General features: G+C 36.8%; 1 pseudogene; it reads left to right on the plus strand.

The window, feature by feature from the left end:
• The first annotated feature begins 1,149 nt into the window (after positions 1–1,149).
• On the plus strand, positions 1,150–1,980 carry LOC112403671 (bifunctional 3'-phosphoadenosine 5'-phosphosulfate synthase 1-like; annotated as a pseudogene).
• Positions 1,981–22,848: the final 20,868 nt, after the last annotated feature.

The following is a 22,848-nucleotide window of genomic DNA, read 5'->3' on the forward strand; positions in this document are numbered from 1 at the left end:
TTTGGTTTTCTAGTACGTATAAAAGTTATGTTTACACTATACTATAGTCTATTAAGTGTGCAATAGCATTAGGTCTGAAAAATACAATGTAAAAATCTTAATTTAGAAATACTTTTTTGCTAAAACATGGAAACCATCATCTGAGCCTTCAGCAAGTCATAATCTTTTTGCTGGTGGAGGATTTGAAATATTGTGAGAAATACCAAAATGTGACATAGAGACATGAAGTGAGCAAATGCTTTTGGAAAAATGACACCTGCAGACTTGCTGGACATAAGACCACAAACCATTTATTTCTAAAAACTGCAGTATCTGTGAAGCACAATAAAATGAGGTATGCCTGTATTCATTCAATGGAATAGTATACTGTAATGAAATGAACAAACTAAAGGTACAGGGATAAATTTACAAACATAAAATAAAGCAAAAGAAGCCAGACAAGAATACATGATTTCATTTGTGTGGAATTCAGAGAACAATTAAAACTATAGTGCTTAGGAATATAGGCTTAAGGAAGTGTTTACCCTATAAGGGATGATAATTATTACCTTTACAGGATAGTGAGTAAAAGGTGGCATCACTACCAAACTTACAGAAATAAAAAGTATCACATGGAAATACCGTAAACAATTATATGTCAATAAATTAGATAATTTAGAGGAAATGGACAAATTCCTAGAAACACAAATTACCAAAACTGACTGAAGAAGAAATAGAAAATTTGAGTAGACCTCTAACAAATAGAATGAATTAGTAATTTTAAAACTTCCCACAAAGCAAAGCTCAGAACCAGATAGCTTGACTGATGAATTCTATCAAACATTTAAATGGGAATTAATACCAATCCTTCACAAACTTTTCCAAAACATAAAGGAAGAGGGAACATTTTCAAACCCATTCTATGAGGCCAGTATTACCCTGATACCAAAACCAGACAAAGATATCACAAGAAAAAAAAAAAAATCCCATATACTTCTGCCCTGACCCATATCAGAGGTACAGCCAACAAGCCACACAACCAGAATCTAGAGCATAAAGTGCCTAGGTCAGAGCATACCTTCCTCCTCTGCTCCACCCCCACAGGCCTCCCCTCCTCCTTCTAACCTTTTGGGGTTGAAAACCCCGGCACCCTGTGCACTCTTTGCAGCCATGAAGGTCCTTGGGAACCTGTACAAGAAAGACATGCTGAGCAATAACATGCAGAACGAGGGAAGGCAGAGAGCACCTAATGCCACCTATCAGGCTCACCATGTCAGCAGGAACAAGAGGTCAGGTGGTAGAGACCAGAGGCGGCTTTTTTTTGGTTGCACAGTTTGGCTAACAGGCTTATCTGGAGCAGGAAAAACCACGGTGAGCATGACTTTGGAGGGATACTTGGTTTGCCAGGTTATCCGTGCTGTACTTTGATTGGTGACAACGTTCATCAAGGTCTCAATAAAAACCTTGGCTTTAGTATTGAAGAGAGATGAGAATGTTCGTTGAGTTGCAGGAGTTGCTAAGCTGTTTTACAGGTGCTGGCTTAGTGTGCATTACAAGTTTTATATCGCCTTATGCTCAAGATCACAATAATACAAGGCAAATTCGGGAGGGTACAAGTTTGCCTTTTTTTTTCTTTTTGCGGCACGCGGGATTCTCACTGTCGCGGACAGCCCTTTCCCCCGCCCCGCGCTGTGGAGCACAGGCTCCGGACGCGCAGGCCCAGCGTCCATGGCCCATGGGCCCAGCCGCTCCGCACCATGCGGGATCCTCCGGGACCGGGACACGAACCCGTGTCCCCTGCATCGGCAGGCGGACTCTCAACCACTGCGCCACCAGGGAAGCCCACAAGTTTGCCTTTTTTTGAAGTATTTGTTAAATGCACCTCTGCATGTTTGTGAACAGAGGTTATCAGAGGACTCTAATAAAAAGCATGGGCTAGAGAAATTAAATGTTTCACTGGGCTTGGTTCTGAACATAAAAAACCAAAAGCCCCTGAATTGATGCTGAAAACAGACTCCTGTGACATAAATGGCTGTGTGCAGTAAGAGTTATGGAACTTCTTTGGGAATGGGATATTGTACCTGTGGCATCTTGTGTGTGCCAGAAAATAAACTTCATTTGGCAAAAACAGATGGAGAAACATTATCAGCATTAAAAATTAATAAAGTGGTTGTGCAGTGTGTGCAGGTTTTGGCAAAAGATTGGTGCATCTCACTGAACGGCTTTATGAGAAATGGGGAGTACTTGCTCTGCCTTCATTTTGATTATCTTCTGGCTGGGGACATCATTAATTTGTCAGTGCCTATATTTCTGACAGCTACTCAAGAAGATAAATGCTGGACATCTGGACAGCTTTTGCTCTGATGTAGGAAGATCACTGTGCAGCTCTTCTTCTTCACAATCCAGAGCTTTTTTTTTTAACACAGGAAGGAGGAACACTGTACTAGACAGTGAGGAACAACATTCAGGACCGCCCCTACATCAAGATTTGTTTTGGAACAAGGAGATTGGCTGACTGAAGGAGATCTTCAAGTCTTTGACCAAATTTATTAGAATGGTGATCTTGATCAGTATTGTTTCACTCCTACTGAGCTAAAGCAGATGTTTAAAAATATGAAGGCTGATGCTGCCTTTGAATTTAATTATGAAACTCAGTCCACAATGGACATGCTCCATTAATACACGATACTCAAAAGCAACTTCTAGAAAGAGGCTTATAGGTGCCCTGTCTTTCTCCTTCACCCTCTTGGTGGCTGGAGAAAAAATAATAATGTTCCTTTGAAGTGGCACAGGAAGCAACAGGCTGTAGTGCTAGAGGAATCCTGAAACAACAGTGGTGGCCATCTTTCCACATCCCATCATGGACCAGCTGAGGTCCAGTAGCATTGCAGAACACTGATGGTCGCAGGAATCAACTTTTATACTGCTGGGTGGGACTCTGCTGGCATGTCTCATCCAGAAAACAGGGAAGGGTCTTTATGAGTCAACTCATAACAGCAAAGAGATAACAATGGCCCTTGGCTTAATCACCTTGGAAATAGTTTCCCTTCAAGTTACAGTTTACAACAAGGAAAAGAAGCGTGTAGACTACCATGACTCTGAACACCATGAAGACTTTGAATTTATTTCAGGAACACAAATGTGCAGACTTGCCCAACAAGGCCAGAAACATCCTGAAGTGTCAAGGCTCCCAAGGCCTGGACCGTGCTGATAATACTGCAGACGCTTGGAGAAACCTTAAGCTGTTAACCCAGTCACTCTATCTTTGACACTTCACTAAGTAACAGAAGGGACCAATAGTTACTGTTGGCATTTCTTTGTAGTGGTGTCTGTCTGGACACCCTTTCTAAAAAACAGACCGTTTTCCTTAATTAGCATCAGTTTTGGTCTGCCCTATGAGTTTTGTTTTGAACTTGTGTGGTACACTGCTAAGTTTAATATATCTTTTCCAGTTACTATGGTTAATATACCTTTAATACAATTTGAAAATCTTGTCTTTTTATTTTATATTTATGCTTCTGTCTCATGACTTTTTCAAGCTGTGATATTAGTTGTAATCAATAATATACATATTGAATCTTACTTTTTATCTCTGAAAAAAAATCCACTAGAAAATAAATTTGGCTAGACCTTATTTGGGGAACTTTACAAGACATCTATAGCAATTAGATTTTTGTTTCGGCATTGAAAATATAAGTTACTTTCTTTATTCCTTCCTTCCAATCAGCTGGGGATCTTTCAGCTGTTATAATCTAAATATTCTTATGATCTGCATAAACTCTGAGTAAACTTTCTTTATTCAGTAAAATTAAACATTTTGGTTTCTTTTTGTTAAAAAGTGAAGCAAACCAAAGATGAATATCCCCTATGAATATAGATGCAAAAATTCTCAACAAAATGCTAGCAAACTAAATACAGCAATAAACAAAAAAGGTGACAGTGACCAAGTAGAATTTATCCTAGGAATGCAAAATTAGTTTAACGTCAAAATTAATTAATGTAATACATCACATTAATATCATAAAGGAGAAAAATCCTACAACCATCTTAATAGATACCAAAAAAACTATTAAAGAAAATATAACATCCTTTCATGATAAAAATGTTCAACAAACTATAAGAGATCTTCCCCAACTTGATAAAGCATTAATGATGTTATCCACAGATACCATCATATTTAATGATGAAAGACTGAACACTTCCCTCTTAAGATCAAGAACAAGATAAGGATATTTGTTCATGCCTCTCCTATTTAACACTGTATTGAAGATTCTAGCCAAGGAAATTAGGCAAGAAAAAGAAGTAAAAAGCATACAGATTGGAAAGGAAGAAGTAAAGCTATCTCTATTTGTAGATGACATCATCTTGTATATAGAAAACCTTAAGGAACTCACGCATACACACACACACACATACATACATGCACACACTTACTAGAACTAATAAGCAAGTTTAAGAAGGTTACAGAATATTAAATCAATATACAAAAATCAATTGCATTTCTATACACTAACAAGGAACAACTTTCAAATGAAATCAGGAAAGCAATTCTCTTTACAATAGCATCAAAAAATAAATTATTAGGTATATATTCTTTAAAAGTACAAGATTTGCACACTGAAACTACAAAGCATTGTTGAAAGAAATTTTAAAAGATCTAAATAAGTGGAAAGATACTTTATGTCCATCAATCAAAAGATTTAATATCAAGCTCTCAATAATCCCCAAATTGATCTACAGATTCAATGTAATCCTTATTAAAATCCCATCTGGCTTGTATACAGAAATTGATGAACTGATCCTAAAATTTAAACGAAAGTCAAAGGTCCCAGAATAGACCACACAATCTTAAAAAAGAAAAATGAAGTTGGAAGACTCACATTTTCTGATTTCAAAATTTACTAGGAAGCTATAGTAATCAAGACAAGGCAGTGTGGTACTAACAAAAGAATAGATCAATAGACTAATGTCACAATATGAGAATCCAGAAATAAATCCTTATATTTATAGTCAATTGATTTTTGACAAGTGTGCCAAGGAAACTAAGTGGGGAAAGAACAGTCTTTTCAACAAATTGTCCTGGCAGTACTGGATACCTACACACAGAAGAACAAAGTTGGTCCTTCAGTTCATAAAATAGAAAAAAATTAACTCAAAATAGATTATAGACCTAAATGTAAGAGTTAAAACTCTAAAACTCTTAGAAGAAAACATAGGAGTATGTCTTTGTGACCTTGGGTGAGGCAATTGTTCCTTAGATATGAAACCAAAAGCACAAGCAACAAAAGAAAAAATAAATAAATTATGTACATTGAAATTTAAAACTTTATTCTGTCAGTGATACCATCAAGAAAGTGAAAAGACAGCACACAAAATGAGAGAAAATATTTGCATATCATATATAAAAGAGATTTGTATCCAGAAAATATGCAGAACTCTTATGATTCAAAAATAAAATGAACAACCCAATTAAGAAATGAGCAAGGAATCTGAATATTTCTCCAAAGAAGACACGTGAATGACCAATAAGCACATCAAAAGATGCTTGACATTATTAGTCATTAGGGAAATGCAAATCAAAACTACAGTGAGAAATACCCACTAGGATGGCTATACTCAAAAAGACAGATAATAACGCGTGTTGAGGAAGGTGTAAAGAAATTAGAGGCTTCATATATTGATGGTAGTAATGTCTAGCCACTTTGGAAAACAGTTTTGCAGTTTCTCAAAATGTTAAATATAGAGTTATCAATATGACCCAGTAATTCCACTTCCAGGAGTAAACCTAAGGGGAATAAAAACATATACCCACACAAAAACTTGTACATGAATGCTTATAGCAGCATTATTCTTAATGGCCACAAGATAGAAAAAATCCAAATGTCTATTAACCAATGAATGGATAAACAAAATGTGGCACATCCATAAAATTTAATATTCTTTGGCCATAAAAAGGAATGAAGTATTGGTACATGCTACAACATGGATGAACCTTTAAAACATTGCTAAGTGAAAGAAGCCAATTACAAAAGACCACATGTTACAATACATAGTTTCACCTGCGTGGAATATTTGGATTAGCCAAATCTATAGAGACAGAAAGTAGATAAATGTTTACCTAAGACTGGGGGTAAGGGAGTAAGAAAATCATAGGAGCAAATAGGGAGTGACTGCTAGTGAGTATGGGGTTTCTTTTAGGGGGGATTAAAATGTTCTAAAAATTACATTTTGGTGATTGATACAACCCTGTTAACATACTAAGGATATGAAATTTTACATGTTAAAAGGGGTAAATTTGATGGTATTTGAATCATATCAATAAAGCCATTAAATATTGTGTACAAAATTCAAGGGAACTCAGTGACTAGCTAGGAGTTTGTCAGGAAAAAATATAATAAAACAAATAAGAGGGCTTCCCTGGTGGCGCAGTGGTTGAGAGTCCGCCTGCCGATGCAGGGGACACGGGTTCGTGCCCCGGTCCGGGAAGATCCCACATGCCGTGGAGCGGCTGGGCCCGTGAGCCATGACCGCTAAGCCTGCGTGTTCGGAGCCTGTGCTCCGCAATGGGAGAGGCCACAACAGTGAGAGGCCCGCATACTGCAAAAAAAACAAGAATTAAGTGAGGGAAGCAGCATGTGTAAATATTTTGAGAAGCAACAGTTTGGCATAGTTTAAGAATGACCAGATCAGAATCCCTTAGGCCATGGAAAGAAGCTTTAGTAGTATTCTAAATAATAGAAATCTATTAAAAGGCTTTAAAATTATCACTGGCTACAATGTGGAAAATGGATTGAAGGATAGAAAGAGCAGAAATTAGAATAGAAAGGAATCAACTGCAATAGACAAGTCTCAAGATTATGAGGGTTGGACTGGAGTAAGGCAGTAGTGACACAGAAATGAATTAATTTGATAATTATTCTGGAGGCAGAAAGCATAGGGCTTGGTAATGTAGTGAATGTTGTTTGCCTGAAGATAAGGAAAAGGTGAGAAACATGACTCTGAGTTTTTTGGTTAGTGTAACAAGATGAATGGTTGATTCAACAGCAAGAAAGAGAACACTGGAGAAGACGCAGTTTGTAGAGGAGGGTTTGGAGAAAGATGATCATTAGTATACAAGTAAATCTATTGAATTTAAGGACTAAAGTTGAAGTAGACATGTCCAGAGACATGAGATGAATTTGTGCTCAAGAGAGAGACACAGAGAGAGACAGACAGAAACTGGAGGGTTTGGAGAAAGACGATCATTAGTATACAAGTAAATCTATTGAATTTAAGGACTAAAGTTGAAGTAGACATGTCCAGAGACATGAGATGAATTTGTGCTCAAGAGAGAGACAGAGAGAGAGACAGACAGAAACTGGAGGTACTGAAAAACTTTTGTTTTTTTCCCTGGTAGTTTTGTTCCATTTCCCCAGATCTGTCCAATAATACCCATTCTCCAATTGTATCTTTTAATTCCTTGAAACCAAAGAATCTTTGAATAAGAATCAAGATATTTGTCTGTTTTCAGTCTCTCAGAGTCAAAGTATCCATGTAGTATTTGTAATAGAAATGTTTCAATAACAAGTGACAAAAAATAAAATAAAAATCTCTAAACTCAAAATGACTTAAACAACAAAGAGGATTATTGATTTAAATAACGGAAAAGTCAGAATATGAGGCTTGATCTCACACCTCAAATGAAATCTCCAAGGATCTTCTTTCTCATATCCTCTCTACTGTGGTTTTCTGATGGCTGTATCCCCATGCCACCCTGGTAGCCCTCTGGGAGTTCCAGCTTCTTCTGATAGTTTCAGCAGAATGTTTGCAGCAGTTCTAGATGTCATATCTTCATACTCAGGGAACTGAGAGTCTCTTACACTAGCTGTTGTACATCAGTTCCTTTCACTGGCCTGAACATCCGTGTCCCTAATCCAACCACTGTGACAGGATTACAATGCCGATCTTCCTTAATTTGTGATGGGATTACATCCCATCCATCAGAACTTGAAAACATCAAAGTTGAACTGCATTTAATACATCTAACCTAAGAAACATCATAGCTTAGCTTAGCCTATCTTAAACATGGTCAGAAAGCGTATGTAAAAATTAATAAACAGAAACTTCAATTAAATAGAGTTGGGAGACCAGAAAGGGGAGCTTTCATGCCTTGAGGCCCTACCCAGGTACAAAAGGAAGAAGAAAGACTTCTCTTATTTCCTGGAAAGGACTCAGCCAATAAACAGCCAAGGACTCTTTGTTTACAATAGCCCTCCCCAACTTCCTTTTCTCCTCTATAGAAGTGTTCTCCCTCCCTTGTTGGGGGAGACATGAGGGAGGGGAGCAAGTGGTGCTTGCAAGTGGTTTGCCATCTTTGCAGACTCCGAATTGCAATTCTCTGCTTATCCGAACCCATCTTTGCTGGAGAGATATATGAAAGTCTATCTATTTCAGGTCAACACTTACATTAGCCTACAGTGGGCAAAATCACCTATCTCAAAGCCTATTTTATAATAAAATAATGAACATCTCATGTAATGTATTGAATACTGTACTGAGAGTGAAAAAGAGAATGGTTGTATAAGTACAGAACGGTGGTAAGTATATCGGTTTTTTACCCTCAATACTTCCCAGCAACATGAGGAAGTATTGTACCACATATGACTGGCCTGAGAAAAGATCAAAATTCACAATTTGAAGTATGGTTTCTACAGAATGTGTATAGCTTTTGCACCATCGTAAAGCCAAAAAATCTTAAGTCAAACCATTGTAAGTCGAGGACCGTCTGTACTCTGATTTTAGACAACAAAGAGTCACCCCTGAAGCAGGACGTGCATTCAATTTCACCCAAACTGCATGGCTAGAAAAAAGGAAGGAGCAGATTTCCTTCCCAAATATAAAGATTCTCTTGGTTAAAAACAAAAACAAAAATGGGGCGAAGGGGAAAATAGATTCAAGGAAGGTAACAAAAAGTATCCTTCAAAATGGTTCCAGGCACCATTCTATACTATGGTATCAAAATCATTCTATGTAGGGCTTCCCTGGTGGCACAGTGGTTGAGAGTCCGCCTGCAGGGGACACGGGTTCGTGACCAGGTCCGGGAAAAGCCCACATGCCGCGGAGCGGCTGGGTCCGTGAGCCATGGCCGCTGAGCCTGCGCGTCCAGAGCCTGTGCTCCGCAACGGGAGAGACCACAGCAGTGAGAGGCCCGCGTACCATTAAAAAAAAAAAAATTATTCTATGTAGACCAGAAATCTTAAAAATTACTTTAGATTACTTTTCACCTGTAAATCAACAACAGAAAAAATTAACAATAGAATAAAGCTTTCCAAGGGGAAAAAAAAGTGGTATTTTATTTCCCTATACTTCATGATGGAGCAAAGTCATGAAACTGTGGTGGTGAAGGTTGCGAGAGAAAGTCAGTGCACTGAATATATTGTCTATTCCCATCTTTCATTCACATTCTTTGCAGACATTAGTAAGGGTCACCAGAAGCACCCATGCTAATCAAAGAACAAAAACTGTGGTGTTGTATGCTATAGCCTCTATTCCTGGATGAATAAATAACACTGAAAGTTGCTTGTCTTTCTTTATGTAGCTGATATCCTGCAGGTATTTTAAGGAAATAGCGTTCCTAAGACAGCCACATAAAAACGTTAGTGGAAATATGATGATCCATCATATTAGTCTATGAAAAGATATATAGTTTTTGCATTTTAAAATTAGCAAAATATTCTTAGTAGAATAAAACTATCCCCAAATAAATACATTAATGAAATTGTTTTGTTGCTTAAAATAAAAGGAAAAAGGAATACAATTATGACTTCCACTCTCATCTTAGTTTTGTCACTTCAAATGTACAAAGTATTTATAGCTGCATCTTGTGTGGAAATGAACAGAAAATCCTGTGTTTGTAAAACTACAGACTATATAAAAATGGATTTTACTTTTAAATCATATTATAGTTAAGTTAGTCATTAACAATTACATAAAAAATATACAATCATCATGTTTCCATTGGAAAAAATATGATATGAAAAGCATTACATGCCAATCTTCAAATTTGTCTCTATATGTGAGGTACTAAATCGAAGAGTATTAAGAGTAATGCAAATCAATATAAATATTCTATAGTACTCTGCTCTAAAACTAGAATGACATAAAAATATTTGAGCTTATTCCTCATAGGATTTACTCAATGAATTTTATTTTTTAAAATAAGCTCACTTAAAACACAAATTTTATTGTTCTTTTAAAAGTTAAAACTAAATGCTACAACCTTTTCCCCCCTATTTGTTGAATACATATTTCAAACTCATTTTCCCCATGCTTTAGAGGAAAAAATACAACACCTGAGGTTTAAAGAATTCCACTTATTTAAACTCTATTTTAAAATTACTTGAGCTATGAAACGTTATTGATTCATTGAACAATAGTATTCCATTCAAGGGATGAATAAGTGTGATCAACCAAGGCTCTGTATACATAACATAGAAAAAAACAGTTCAGATATTATATTAGTAAAAATTATTAAGCAATCCTAATGTTTGAGTTCATAATACCAAGTAAGCAAATAATTGACTAAAATTTATTCCTTTCCCTATTCTGAAATTATAAAGATAGTCTCTTACAATTCCTCCAAAACATTTTACACTGTTGCTGCCACATTTAGATCTTTAATCCACACAGAATTATTTATAGCCTTTGGTTAGAGACAGGGATTCTCATTTTTTTCTCTATATTGATAATCAAAGATTTAAATACTATTTAATCAACAGCCTATCCTTCTCCACTGGTAGGCAATGTTGCCTCTGTCATATATAAGGTTTCCATTCATGTACTGATCTATTTCAAGTCTCTGTTCAGTTCCATCGGTCTATTTTTCTTTCCTGGAGAAATGCACACTGCCTTTATTGTTTATATTATTTACAGTTTATAATAAGTATTTGTATATGGAAGGAGGTCTCCTTATATTGTACTTCATCCAAATTATTGTGGCTATTTTAGTCTTTTGGACTTCAATATATATTTTATAATCATTTTGTCAAGTTCTAAGTAGGTTAAAAAAAAAAAGCCAGGATGTTGATTGGAATTTTGTCTTATTTCACTGCCTCAGATATCCAGTTTTGATGCGAGGAGGGAGGCTGAGGCTTAAATATTATATTCATTTTCTTTGATCATTGAGGACTAGTCAGGGTTTTACTTTCTTCTGAATCACTATTGGCTAGTTATATTTCTAGAAATTGAACATTTTGTCTTAAGTTTTCAAATTTAATGACTTGTTTATAATATCTTCTTTTAAAAAAATCTTTTTCTGTTTATGGGGTTATGACTTTTTTCACTGCTAATATTCTTCTTTGATGGATTCTCTCTCTCTCTCTCTCTTTTTTTTCCTTGCTCAATCTTGCCAAGGGTGTGCCTATTTTATTAGACTTTTCAAAAAGTGAGTGTTTGGCTCTGTGGATCCTCTCTAATTTTTTTTCTATTTAATTAATTTCTCCTCTTGTTATTATTTCATTCTTCCAACTTACTTTTGTTTTATTCTGTTGTTCTTTTTCTAACTGCTTTAAGTTTAAAACTAAGGTTATCAATTTTCAAACAATAATATGAGTTAAAATTATTTTAAGTAATGCTTTACCTACATCTCCTAAATTTTAGATGAATTGTTTTCATCAATTTTCAGTCCTAAATATTTTCTAATGTCCATCATTATTCCTGTTTAGAACCAAAGATTATTTGCAAGTGTCTTTTATTATAATTTCCATATAGATTTTTAAATAAGCATTTTTAATGATTTCTAAAGTATATAAGCTATAAACAGAAAAATCATCTGTTTATCAATTCTTTTTTTTTAAGAACCTGCTTAATGATGTAGAATATGGACATTTCTTATAAATGTTCCATGTGTATTTGTGAAGGATGTACATTCTCTAATTGTTGGATATAGAGCTGTTATTGAGTCCAAGCTTATACCACTCGCCTCACGACAGGTCAAAAAATGGAGACACAAGTTGTTAGGGCAAGAAGTAGTGACTTTATTCAGGAAGCCAGCAGACCAAGAAGATGGTAGACTGGTGTCCCAAAGAACCATCTTGCCAGGGTTTGGATGCTAGTTTCTTTTACAAAGAGCAGGGGAGTGAGGAGGTAAAGTTGAAAAGGTAATAAGCTGTTGCAAATATCTCCTGGTTTCAGCCAGACTCCAGAAGGGATGTGTTAATTCCTTCTTTCCTGCAGCTGTTCATAGGTGGGCCTGGTTAGGATGTTTCCTATGAGCTGAAAGGTATTTTAGTTCAGACATGGGAGGCAGTGTTCCTAGAGATGGGCCATTATGTATACTTTAAGTTATAGGCAGCATCCCTTTAGTGATTAAGTTGTAGCAAAAGCAATAGAATACAAAGGTTAAAGAAACAGATCCAATATGGAATCAGATTTGTTTCTCCCTATTACAGAGCTGTGTATGTGCCCGCTGCATCAGACTTGCTAACTGTGTTGTAAAAATCCTCCTTGTCCTTACCAATGTTTTTGTCTCTATCTCTATCATGACTTATGAATGAGTTTAAAACTTCCTATCATGAATGTTAATTTAGTAATTTCTCTTTAAAATTCAGTCAGTTTTACTATATATGTATTACATTATATTATACATATAGATAAATATATATATATATATAAACATTACAGTGTTGGGTGCTTAAAAATTCTGATTTTCTTCATCTTTCTGTAAGAATTATACCTTCTATCATTAAACATTGACTTTCCTTAGCCCCCCAAAATATTTTTATTTGGAATTCAATGTGTCTAATAAAGAGAGATGGATATATTTACACACCTACACCAGATTATTTTGTTTAGTGTTTGCCTAATATTTATCCTTTAACTTTTCACTATTATGTGTCAAAATGTTTAATGTTGTGTTTGAAAAGAGCACATATAGAGATTTTATTATTTATCCAAACTTGAAAATATTCTTATTTTGACTTGCATGTTTACTCTACTGACATTTATTGTGATCACTAGTGCATTGTGAAGTAGTTCTACTACTTTATATTTACCCTGCCTTTTCTTTGCTTCTTTTCTTTTCTCTACTCCTTTCCTGCTTACTTTTGAATCTCCATCAGGCATTTTACATTCAATTTTCCCTCCACCGGTGGCTAGAAAGTTATATGTATTCAGGTAAAACTATCTTTTATAACTAGTCCCCATATATTAGTGGCTTAATACAATACAGCTTACCAGGAGCTGAAGTCAGTAACTGGTAGGAACACTTAGACGGCAATCGATAAATTGCTGAAGGCTAAGTGTGGACTAGCTTGAGAGTTAAAAACTCCTAAAGGCCCCATCATAGGGAGGTCTCTGCACTTTCATGAGCTGTAGTTCCAGGAGCTCATATCAGAGGGAAAAATCCCCTTCTGCTTTGGGAAGGGGGAAGGGAAAAGCAGCCATTTTGAAATACACCCAGAGCCTTCTGCTCTGCATAACAAAAGCCTTGCCCTCAAGGGAAACTACTATACCAGGAATAAACAGGGGTCAGTTTCCAAGAAGACATAACAATGGATAATGTGGGTGTTCATTTGTATATGTATGGGTATACACTTATGCGTGTATGTGTATGTGTGCACCTACTAATCTGTTTATGTGTATATATGTTTATATATATGTATGTGAACAATGTATCAATATTTGTTTATCAATCTTGACAAATATACTCATGTAAGATGTTAATATTAAGGGAAACTGGGGTGAAGGTGGGGAAGAGTAGAATGTATATGGAAACTGTGTACTATCTGCTCAATTTTTCTGTAAACCTAAAGCTGTTATAAAATATAAATCTGGGACAAAGTGAGAGAGTGGTAGTATATATGTGGACATATATACACTACCAAATGTAAAATAGCTAGGTAGTGGGAAGCAGCCGCATAGCACAGGGAGATCAGCTCAGTGCTTTGTGACCACCTAGGGGGGTGGGATAGGGAGGGTGGTTGGGAGACGCAAGAGGGAAGAGTTATGGGGATATATGTATATGTATAGCTGATTCACTTTGTTATAAAGCAGAAACTAACACACCACTGTAAAGAAATTATACTCCAATAAAATAGTTAAAAAAATATATAAATCTCTCAAAAAAACAAAAAAAAAACATTCTTAGCTCTCAGGCCTTATAAAACCAGGCCACAGGCTGGATTTAGAGGTCAGGCCTTGGTTTCTTGAACTCTGATCTAAAAAACCTTCATTCTGGGGTCTATTTCCATCTTCTTGGAGTCTTTTAGAAATGTCTTTTGTGAAGTACAACCAACTCTGTTGGTGGTAAACTCTCATTTTTGTTCATCTGAAAACACCTTGTTTTTATTCTTTTTTTGAATAATAGTTTCATTGAGAATTCAATTTTAGGTAGCCAGCAAGTTCTGCAAGCATTTTGAAGGCATTATACTTCTGTCCTTTTTGGCTCCTGAGAAATCTGTTCTAGTTTTTCTTTCTCTGACTGCCTATAACACTTCCTATTTGTCTCGAATGCTCTGTGGTTACTGGGATATGCCTAATTGTGTATTAATAAGTGGTTTTCTTGTTTCTGCTTGAGACTTTGGGAGGATTGTTGATTCTGAAGCTTTATATCTTTTAACAATTCTGGAAAATTCTCAGCCATTATCTCTTGGAATATTTCCTCTATCCCATTTTCTCTATTATTTTGGATTCCATTTAAGTATATTTAAAAACTTTTTACTCTGGACTTTCTTTCATATTTTCTACCATTTATTTCCTCTGTGTTGCACTTTGTATAATTTTTTAAATATTTATTTGATTTCACTAAATATCTCTGTAGCTGTCTCTAATTCATTTAACTCATCCACTTGGACTTTGATATCTGGATTTCTTTTTCCCTCGAAGTTTTATTCAGTTTATTTTTAAATCTGCCTGGCCATTTTCTTAATGATACTACACTGTTGTTTAAATATTTTTATTACAGCCTTTATTTCTTTAAACATTCTTAGCAGTCAAATCCTGATATTCCTGTTCACAACCCTTTGACATTCACCTCTACAAGGCAGAGTCTGTTGCTGGAAACCTGCAGCTCTGTCTGTTTAATTTTACCTGACCCTAGGAGCACACTCAGCCCATGCACAAGGCAAATCCAAAGGGTGGAAGAGTTAATGGTCCCAGAAGCATCTTTCTTCCAGTGATGGAAAGGAAGTCAAAGTCTAAATATCCTCATCTTCCTTGTCTCTCATTTGGGATAATTCTGAGGTATGTTCTACACCATCTAGCAGACTGGATCTACTCGCCCAAAGTAGAAACTTGTTTAGTATCACCTTGTCTGTTGGCTTCTTTCCCCTTTGCACCTACTTTTCCCAATCCTCTACTGGTATATCCTGGGGTCATTTACTACATAAACTACTTTCATCTGAGCCCTTCCCTTAGCGTCTGCTTCTGGGGGGAACTCAAAATTTTACCTTATATTCACCATTTGATATGCTTATTCTGTGGAACTCTTGAAGGATATGTTCCCTGTGTTGTTTCATTTTTGTTTTTCCCTCCTGATTCATGCTTTTCGTTGACTTATTTATGTGTGTGTGTGTATGCATTTTCCTTGTTATTTTTTGAACTGTAACTTTATGTTTTGCATGGTTTATCTATGAGAGTCTTACAATCCATAAGTTATGGGTTCTTTTTTTTCTCTGAAGATTTATTCTTTGTCTCTACTAGGTTTGTCAGAGTATTATGAACCAAAAGTCAAATTATAGTCATTTCTAACTTGAATTTCCCAAATAATGCAGCACAATGCCTTACTTGAATCGATCCACAGCATTTCTTGAGTACAGTTGGGTTGGGCCTGGTCTCCAGAACTGCTACAGCTCCTGTGGAAAGTATAGAAACCATTAACAGATAAGGTGGTGACAACTGCAGCTAATACAACAGAGGCAACAGCTGGGGATCCCCATGAGGAAACAGCTAAGGGCTCCAGAGATGTGAAAGTCCAACCAGATCTGAGAAGGCACATAAATTGTGTCCAATGGATTGGGTCTTAGATACAAACTGTCAGAGAAGAAATTTCTTCTACTTTGAGCCCAGGTTAACAGAGCCAACTTGTTTTTGTTTTGTTTTTCCTAACTCACCTTTTCACTGAAGATAAAGACTCCTTTTCACTGAGGATAAAGGCTTTCACATACCTGGTTTTATTAAGAGTCTCAGTTCCAAGCCTTCATCTTGCACAGACCTAGGACCTTTTCTCCATTAGAAGTTGGGCCATTATAACCCAATTCTCCTCCAACTGCAGCCTTAGTATTAACACTAGCCTAACACTCAGCTTTCCTTTCACTTTTTATTTCTGGTGATTTCTATTAATTTCTCAGGCATTCTTCTATGCATTCAAAAGGGATTTTAGCTAGTACTTTTGGCTATTGTTCTGTGAGCCTTTCAGTTTTCTATCACATTGTCAAGAAATGATAAGTATCTTTTCTTGTGAAGAAACATTTATGTGCAGTTCAGCAAATCTTTGGGTTTCATTTATTTTACTTCTGTTAAATTAAATTAAAACTAAATTCAGTACATGTTATTAAAATGGACAGTAGTTATCATTGGTTACTCCCGTTTTCCTTTTATATTTTAAAAATTTACTGTTATGAATTTGACTTCACTTGTAACCCAAAAATTTCTTTCAAAGTATACATAAATGTTCAAATATATACATTCATGTCACTTAATACCTATAAGCCAAATTTACATTAATAATGGTTCGTTTAATCATAAATGTTAATCTCCAACAATGGTTCTCAACCTTGGCTGCACAGTAGAATCGACTGTAGGAATTTTTAGAAATAGTGATGCCACAGAGTCCGATTTTACCTGTGTGAGGTGAAGCCCACACATGGATAGTTTTATGAGTTCCTCAGGTGCTTCTAATGACCAATTATGGCCGAGAATCACCGTATAGACCTATTTAGAGAAAGACTCCCCTGTAAGGAGAGAGAGATGACCAGGCTTAGAAAGGGCAGGTTCACATACGGTGAAGAACATCTACGACTTGAATGGGCACGAGTATGCTAACTGTGAGATCTGGTGCTCCTTTATCTCTGCAGCTGTGGCCCTGTTCTCCTACTTAGGGCCTCTAGTCTGAACTTTGGAGCCACCCCAGTCCTGCTCCAGCACAACCTAGGTCCTGTGTCACAGCTCAAGAAATCAGGCTCCTTTCTTGCCCCACATCTTAACCTGCACCTTAACCTCCTATTCAAGGAAACTGGTTTCTGTTTTCTTCCCTTCAGATCAGTTTCCTGCCTTAAGAACCAGGACCCCATCTGAGCTCCTTCATACTGAAGCTGTTTTCCTCTTGCTGGATCCCTTAAGGATTCCTACAATGTAGTCATTAAGAGCTCTCAGTTCTGAAGCCTGAACACCCTGAGTTTCAGTCCCAGTTCTGCCACATGCTGGGATCTTAGGTAATAACATGTGTTCTCTAAGTCTTTGTCCATAAAATGGCTATGGTAATAGTGCCTGCAGTATAGTGCTAATGTGATAATGAATGTCAGTGTTCTGCTATAACACCTGGCAGAGAGTAAACTCATAATATCATTATTTATGATGTTATTATTATTATTTAGGGTCCCTTGCAGAAATTCAATTTCTCCTGATGCATCACCTCAGTTGGGATAACTTTCAGGCCAGTCATTGCCTAATGGCTGATTCAAGGCACCTGACACTATCCTCCCCCTGCCTTCTCTGGCACCACTGGGTACTTCCTGACTTATTAGATGGCTGTTTATTCACTCAACATTTATTGAGTGCCTAATATGTGCTAGGACCTTTGCTGGAGCTGGGAATACACTGAGGAGAAAAACTGTCATAGTCTGGAATGTCACTCCCCACATTTCACTGTATGTTCTGTAATAGACAGAAATACGTGAATTTTGAAAATATCCTCCAGCTACTGCTAAGGATATTTAGCAGTAGCTGGAGGATATGCCTGCTCACTTCATCCCTCACCACACACACACACACACACACACACATACACACACACACACACACACACACACACACACATCTTGTTCTAGCTGGACGTTTGCGTCCATTTTCTTTGCTAACTCAGCTTCCAAATGCTGGTTTACCTGTAGCGAACAAGTCTTTCCTTGCCATCCCCACCAGGCCCTTTTAAGCTCTTCTAAGATTCTAGGCATATAATAGACATAATATCAAACATATTAAAATATGCTCACATCACAATAAATGTGTGATATAGTAATTCCACATAAGCTGGGCTGAGTTGAATTTGGAGCCGAAATTGTTTTTTTCAGGTCTCAAACTATATAATAGTTCTTGAATTTCTATACACCCTAGACCCTGAGCCTACGTGTTGTAATCTTTGCCCCACTCACTTCACCATCCTCTCAATTTTCCTCTGTTCTGAGGTGGCTCTCTGTATAACAGGGGTAAAGAAGAAATGAATGGACAAGGTTTTCATATGGAAACTAGGATGATGCAAATTTTGCCTCCTTTGCAATTTTGTCCAAGACCTTGGTGGTAACTGATATAAAATGCCAATGTGAAACTATCCATGTATATTTAGAAGGGGGAGTCCAACCTGGTAGGTGCAATATTGGGCATTTATATAGTGCTTGATATTGGCAAAACATCCTCAATTTCTTTCATTCAACCCCTTAATCTTATAAACTAAATATAATTATAATATTTTTATACACTTCAAAATCATCACCATGATAAGCCTAATAAGAAATGTCACCATACAAAGATATTACATAGTTATTGACTGTATTTCCCACACTGCACATTTCATATGCATGACATTTATTTTGCAACTGAAAGTTGGTACCTCTTAATCTCCCTCACCTATTTCTCACCTCCATCCACTGCCTCCCCTCTGGCAACCACCTGTTTGTTCTCAGTATCCAGGACTGTTTCTGTTTTGTTATGTTTGTTTATTTGTTTTGTTTTTTAGATTCCACATATAAGTGAAATCATACAATATTTGTCTTTCTCTGTCTGATTTATTTCACTTAGCATAAAACCCTCTGGGTCCATCCAGATTCTTTATTCTACAACCAACTTCCTATATAATACAGGATTCTCCCTCAGTGAGACTAGGAACATATGTATATATGCTCCCAGAGTGCCACTTCTGTCTTTTTAGAGCTTTTCAAATATATCCTTAAAATGCAAGCCTCTGCTGATTCTAAGCCTTGAGTGGATGGAACTGCACACACATATGCCTATTTAATGCCAGGACGTTCTTTTACTGTTGCTCTCCTGTCTTTAGCAGCAATCCAAGAACAAGGCCCTCTAATCCCATTTCAAATTTTCACTGCATCAAGATCAGCCTCTCTTTTTTTACCAAAGTCATAAATGCATTCTGCACTGTTTTAAACCAAATAATATCCATCCCGTACAGATTGGGTCTGACTTCAACATTATTGCTTTTTTTTTTTTTTTTTAGGTCCATAACCGTCTCAAATTACTCTTCCCTTCAGCAACAGTAGTGCTGTGAGATTTTCAGGGACAAGACTTCACTGCCTACCACTACCTCCTGCTTTATTGTCAGTGGCAATTTCAATTCATTTAATTTCTGTGTCACTGTCACTCTAACTTCTATCTTCAGCCCTATGTGGTGTCCTGAAGCTCAGAGTTAATGTATAAACCTTTGCTTTAATAGAAAAATAATGTTCTTTGACTTTTTCTCTAACATGAATAGAGAGCCAGGCAAGGCCAGTCCCAAAATTCAGCAAAAATAAAATTCTTTTCAAATGCTAAGAAGCTTTTCACTGTCTTTGTGTGAGTTATAGGGAGGGAAGGAGTATCATCTATCTACAATAAAATAAAAAAACATCATACCTTAGGAAATAAGTGGATTAGTTTTTCTGAGGCCTGGCTTCAGTTTCCTGTCTTATCATCGATTGGATGGACCTATGATTTCAGGTAAAGATCTTAATCTCTCTAAGTTTCTCTCTCCACCCACACCCGTGTAAAAATTGAGATACAGCTATTGCCATTTATTTTCCGCTCAGGGATGCTTTAAGTTTGAGCCCAATGGAAAAGAACATAGTACAAATTGTTACTGCTGACAATGGATCTGATCTTGTACTCAGCTAAGATGAACAAAATGCTCTCTGGGGAAGAGAAAAGTTCACCTATGCGAGGTAAATGAATTTCTCTGTGGCTCTAGGGAATGGTGAGATTGTTGTATGGTATACTGATGCCCCCAAAAGTTTATTATCTTCAGCCCATTGGTGGATAACTTGCCTGACTTGATATAGAACCCAGTCAATAATAATGTCCTTGTGGATTTACACAGAAAAATTGGATAATATGTGTAGTCCTTTTTTTTTTTTTTTTTACTTTGGTATTAATAAGAATCTTGTATCAGAGTCATAGAAGAAAAGGTGGCTATTTCTTAGAGCCAACATCTGCCCCTACCTTGCTCCCCTCCCCAGTCTAGGTCTGTGGGAAGACGGTATCTGAGTTGGCACCTAAAGTTGAAAATAAGGGGTGAAGAGAAGGGAAACGGAAGGAAACATAAATGTTGATAGCAGAATTTCCCCATCTCTAGGTATCTGTTCCATGCTTTCTCTCTCTGTAGGTCAAATGCACTGGAAAGAAGGAAATCAATCATAAAGAACTTGGGGGAAAGTAAGAGATTTACAAAATTATACTTATTTCTGGGCAATGGATAGTGTTTCTGGAAATAAACCATGGAAAGGGTGAGTCATATGACTTATGGTCTTTACACTCTGTAATGCTTGAGTCACTGATGTAGAACTGAATGAATCAATCCATATTAGAAATAGAATCTTTCCTGGAAAATCCAGCTGTATGACTTCATTACCTCTGACCTGTACCTGAGAATGAAAACCTATCACACCCAGCTTCTATCTCTCTTTTCATGCAGCAAATATATTAAACAAATACTTACATCAAGATAATAATAGTACTGGGATTTTCTCAAGCACTTGGAAAATTACAAATTAATCATGGGAAGAATGACTTTTACTACAGGTTACCTGAGTCTTCAAAACTGTCCATTCTTTATTTAACCTATAAGGAAATAGCTTTTCCTTTCCAGACTTCATAATTTCCACAGTAAAATTGAAACTTTAAGACAGCATGGTGGCATTTTTTTTTCTTTAATCTAACAGGTTACTTTGTTGTTTGTTCTCAATATATGTTGAAATCGTAGATTTTCCCACTTCCTACCACTTTCATTTCAGAAGTGTGCCATTCCCAGATGATACAGAAATTTATATTGCTAGATATCTTTATCTTATACAGATTTGTGTTCTTTTATTATTTGGTCTTAACTTTGAAATATATAGTGAAATAGAAAAAAAAAGCAGCTACTGAACACTTGGGATAATTATTTTCCTATCAACAGTACTTTTGCATTAATGGTAAACAAGTGTGAATAGTGATAGGGACCAATGGGTCAAGACTTTTTTGGCTATGAGTAACATAAAACTCCAATTGAAGTTATTTAAATTATAGAAAATTAATTACATCACAGAACAAGTGTTTGGCAGTAGGTTGTTCTGAACTTAATTCAGCAACTCAATGATCTCAGTTTTCTCTATGATTCTCTTGGATTTTGCTCATGGTCACTACATGGCTGCAATGGCACCAAGTATCACAGCCTTACACAACAATATTCAAAGATTAAAAAACCTACATTTTCATTAGGCATCCCTTTTTAAGGACAAGAAAAACTTTCCAAGTTGATCCCAGAAGACTTCTTTTTCCGTTTCATTGGCTGGGGTGTTATCACATGTTCATGTCTTTTGCGAACATGGGAATGAAATTATCGTGATTGGCTTCACCATTCATCCCTCTAAGTTTGGAAAGTGACCCATGAAGCACTTGGGAACCTAATGCTTGAAAAAATCAGGGTTCTGTTAGGAAGAATGAGGATGGGAGCTGTTTACCCATGGTGTGGATCTGATTGAGGAAAAGCATCAAAAGATGGGGCAGTACCCGCAGGCTTGGAACAGTGGGAACTGTTACCATGCCTACCATGAAGAGTCCAGGGCAGGAGAGAAAAGGCTGTGAAGCATGGGCTACCTTGCCCTTCATAGATCAAGGCAGCCAGTGTACTATAATTCTGCAGGGAGGAGCCAGGGAAATAAATACCTCGACCTAGCTCCTCTTCCTCTCTCTAGTCTCGTCTATTGACCAAACCCACCCAGGAGACTGAAAGCATGAAACTCAATGACTTGTCCTATGTGTCTGCGTCCTGAGACACAGAGCAGGAGTGTAGAGTTTAAGGAAGAGACAGAAGTCGTCTATCACAACTATCGTTAACTGAGCACTTATCTTGTTCCAAGCAATACGATAAGCATTTGGCATGCATCAAACAGGGATTCAGCATGGCAACACTAAATAGAATAAACATATTTTTCACCACACACCCAGAAAGAGAGAGCAGCACTGTTTATAAAGACCCTGTGAGGTAAAATGATATGGGAAATGCCCAAGATTGAGTGGAAAAAGCATGGAGGGATAGAGGTCAAATATTGTGAATTCAAGGAAAGAGGAGATTCCCCAAGCCTGGGGAGAGACTGGAGGCTTCAGCTGATTTTGTAAATAGTAAAGATCCACACCCAACTCAGTTTTAACTCGCTCAGAAAATGTATTACACATTTACTAGCTCTGTCTCAGGACCGGGGAAGGGAATGTTGCATGCCATGCTTAAGGCCACTAAATGCCTAAGCTCTCAGCCTTCACAAAGACCCCCATATCCAAGCTTGATAGAGAAATAGCAGAGCCTCTCATATATGAATACATCATGTAGACCTAGACACTGAGCTTCTAAATAACACCACAATGAGTTCATGTGTTAAGGCTTTTCTTCTTTCCAGCCACAAAATAAGATTCAAACTCTTAGGCAACATTTATCTG

Source organism: Neophocaena asiaeorientalis, unplaced genomic scaffold (genome assembly GCF_003031525.2).
Source record: "Neophocaena asiaeorientalis asiaeorientalis breed wild unplaced genomic scaffold, Neophocaena_asiaeorientalis_V1.1 scaffold147, whole genome shotgun sequence".
NCBI classification, from domain to species: Eukaryota; Metazoa; Chordata; class Mammalia; order Artiodactyla; family Phocoenidae; genus Neophocaena; species Neophocaena asiaeorientalis.